Below are 3628 nucleotides of genomic sequence, written 5' to 3'. Positions count from 1 at the left end.
TGGTGTATATTTTCAGGCTCTCATCAATCGCTGACATTATGAGATAAATATTAATTTGTGTTTTCACTTGCTGTGTGTTCAGATTGTCACTGTGTGTTTCTCCAAATTGATCGACAGTGGAATTAAATCTGATCTATAACGTAAATAACAGATTCTGAGGGGGTGGTTTATTGAATGTTTGACAGTGTATAACAGCCGGTGTGTAGACCTTAGTACCGTTTGCCTTTTGTGCTATACGTGTATGCGTTGCAAATTCCACATCTTGAATAGGGATTAAGGTAGCTACTATCTTCACAGCATAACAGCTAGTGATCACTTTTTCTTACCATACAATAGAGATTAAAGTTATATAGATAAAGCTGTGGGGTGGTACAGTGGCGTAGAGGATAGAGTTGCCACCCCACAGCTCAAGGGTCTCTGGGTTGATCCTGAGCATGTCACTGTCCACGTGGAGTTTCTGTGAATGTTCTTCCTGTGCCTGTGCGGGTTTCCTCCGGGTTCTCTGGTGTCCTCCCGCCTCCTGTAGTGAATGATGTGTGCATGGTGCCTTGCAATGGACTAGTATCCCATCCAGGGTGTATCCCCCCTCACACCCAGTGTATCTGGGATTGGCTTCGGGCCCAGAATGACCACGTGGATGAAGCGGTTACTGAAAGTGAGTGAGAGACGTAAAGCTGGCCGCTGATCCAACATGAAACAGATTCAGTAATTGTCCAAACTCATCTAGGACACCACTGCTGGAAATATGCTTCTTAAAGTATATTACTAATATCTTGCATCCGGTCTGTAGAAATATTGTGATCGAAACCTGAACCTTTAATTTTATTATTATTATTATTATTATTATTATTATTATGGAATTACATACATCTTGCAGAATCGGCAAAATGTTAATTATTAAAAAAAATGAATGATCATAAAAATTACAATTTGTTTTTTATTTAGTACTGCCCTGAATAAGCTGTTTCACATAGCAGATGTTTACATATAGTCCACAAGACAAAATTATAACAGAATTTACACAAAATAAACCAGTTAATAGCTGATTCAGGGCCGTATTAAATAAGAAACAACATGCAATTTGTATGATCCCACTTTTTTTTTTAAATGATTACATTTTGCAGATTTTGCAAGGCGTATGGAAACTTATGACCCCAGCTGTGTATTCCACAAACAGCGAATGCACGTGCGTCTATCAAACGCGTTCATCCTGTAATCCAGCCTAGTTATTCCTATCCATGGCTCGTGCTCGAGCGCACCCGCCGCCCCTGCGACTACGCTTATGCAAAATTAATGGCCCCCGTCACGTGACAATGCCTTTCACTACCGGACCCATATAGCGCTCTTCAGCAAAAGAGGAGTGGATGCGACACAAGGCGCGCGCGTTCCCGGCATGCACTGGGGAGCTGTATATTGAGGAAGCTGTGGCACGGGGAATCGAGTAGCTGTTGTGGCGCGAGCGCAGGGAATCTTCTCATCCTTATCCTCATCCGAGAATATTCTCTAAAGAAAAAAAAAACAAAACAAAAACAAACAAACAGAAAACCGGACCGGACGCACTGAGGTAAACAAAAAAACAACAACATAAATATTAAAAATGTTAATGCTTTTGAATGCAACATTTAACCGCAGGAATAGCAGGATGTGTTGTGCACTTACTGGAGCAGTTAATGGGAAGAGATGCAGCTAACATACACCGCTCTCAGCTCCTACTGGGGGCCATTTGCAACCAGGAGATTGAGAATGAATGCCTGTGCAATGCATGCAATGGTTTTCTGTGTAATATGCGGTGTTATTTGATGCATGATGAGCATCACTGATTCCGGATGGCACTCCTGTGTGCACATAATCAATGGAGGGATTTCCCCGCCCTCACTGCCGGCTTCCCAGCGGGCTTCTTCCTCAGGTTGAAGATGACAACAAATGCAACTGTCATAATATTCATTTATTGTGTGTACACTGATGGCCAAGGCATCAGTGCGCTTGTTGATCATTTTGTTTCCGCACGCGCTCAGCCAGGGATATGATGGATATGATGGATATGATCCTTCCTTCCCTTCATATGAGTGTTAGGCCGAAAAATACAACCCAGCTTCACATCCATCGCATTCACAATTCACTCGCATTTCAACTGTGTGTGTGTGTGTGTGTGTGTGTGTGTATGTATGCACACACTCCTGGGCAAAAGGATGGGCCAAGCCCAAAATGGCAAATATTAAGCTTGTAATTGTCTTGACAACATATCACTGGTCAGAAAATGAGCAAGAATTAAACAAATGCACTCCTGAGAGCTCCTGTGCCACCATTTGCTTGTTTACTTTTGCTGCAGTGAACTGTTTGTTTGGGGGGAAAAAACTAGAAACAGAACAAGCAAATTCACAATATCTTCTGGGATTTTTTTTTTAAATTAAAAGATTAGTCATTATTTGGTTATCTGTCACACCTGCTGCAGCCAATCAAGGGCCACAAGGTTTAAACATGGGCTTGGCCCATTTTTTTGCCCAGGAATGTATATTGTAAATACCTTTCATTAAATTGATTGATTACTACAGAGTGTCATAGGCAACTGAATGAACCAAGAGGGTAAGAATCTGCAGCCTGCACCCACTGTGCATGTCTATAGCTATTATAGGTGTGACGATGATACAGAAAACAGTAGTGAGGTATAGCGCATCAACGACTTAGTCACTGGAATTATCATTTGAGCTGACAATAATGTGAATTACTACCAAACATGTTACCATTCATTCATCTTCAGTAACTGCTTTTACCTGGTCAGGGTCGAGGTGGATCTGAAGCCTATCCCAGGAATAATGGGCATGAGGCGGACACCCCAGTGTATGACAGGGAAGCATGCACACACACGTTTACATCTAGTGCAATTGAACATAGCCAGTCCACTTCCTGGCATGTTCTTGGGAGGTGGGAGGAAACCAGAGAACCAAGGAAACCCATTCAGACACAGGGCGAAAATGTGTAACACGACACAGAGTTTAAGATGGAATTGCTGGAGCTGTGACACACCGATGCTACCTATGCACCACCATGCTGCCCCTTACATGTGTACATTTGAGTTAAATATACAGTTTGTCTTTGGTATAGAATGGTATACAGACAGAATATTCAGTATATTTACTTTTTTGTTAGTAATTTTTCAAACAGTTCAAGTGTTTTGTCATAGATATAATTAATCTACACTATATGGCCACAAGTTTGTGGACACCTGACCACCACACCCATACTGTATGTGTTCCTTCCTCAAACTGTTGCCAAAAAATTGGAAGCACACATTTGTATAGAATGTCTTTGTATGCTGTAGTGTTACAATTTCCCTTCACTGGAACTAAGAGGCCCAAACCTGTTCCAACATGACAATGCCCCTGTGCACAAAGCGAGCTCCATGATTTGCCAAGGTTGGAGTGGGAGAACTCAAAGTGTCCTGCACAGAGCCCTGACCTCAACCCCACTGAACGCCTCTGGGATGAACTGGAACACCAACTGAACCCCAGACCTCCTCACCCAACATCAGTGCCTGACCTCACTATGCTCCACAGCCATGCTCCAAAATCTAGTGTAAAGCCTTCCCAGAAGAGTGGAGGTTAACAGCAAAGGGGGGGATAAATCTGGT

At 42.6% G+C, this 3628-nt stretch overlaps 1 protein-coding gene across 1 annotated transcript in view; it reads left to right on the top strand.

Annotated features, from left to right (window-relative positions):
- Positions 1-1347: 1347 nt before the first annotated feature.
- Positions 1348-3628, top strand: part of syn3 (synapsin III) — a 94573-nt gene continuing 92292 nt past the window's right edge. The window contains exon 1 of the mRNA XM_026922786.3: positions 1348-1564. The gene's annotated coding sequence lies outside the window, so the exon portion shown is untranslated. The remainder of the gene's footprint in view (positions 1565-3628) is intronic.

The sequence above is a fragment of the Pangasianodon hypophthalmus genome, chromosome 18 (genome assembly GCF_027358585.1).
Source record: "Pangasianodon hypophthalmus isolate fPanHyp1 chromosome 18, fPanHyp1.pri, whole genome shotgun sequence".
NCBI classification, from domain to species: Eukaryota; Metazoa; Chordata; class Actinopteri; order Siluriformes; family Pangasiidae; genus Pangasianodon; species Pangasianodon hypophthalmus.
This window is presented reverse-complemented; position numbering and strand designations above follow the sequence as displayed.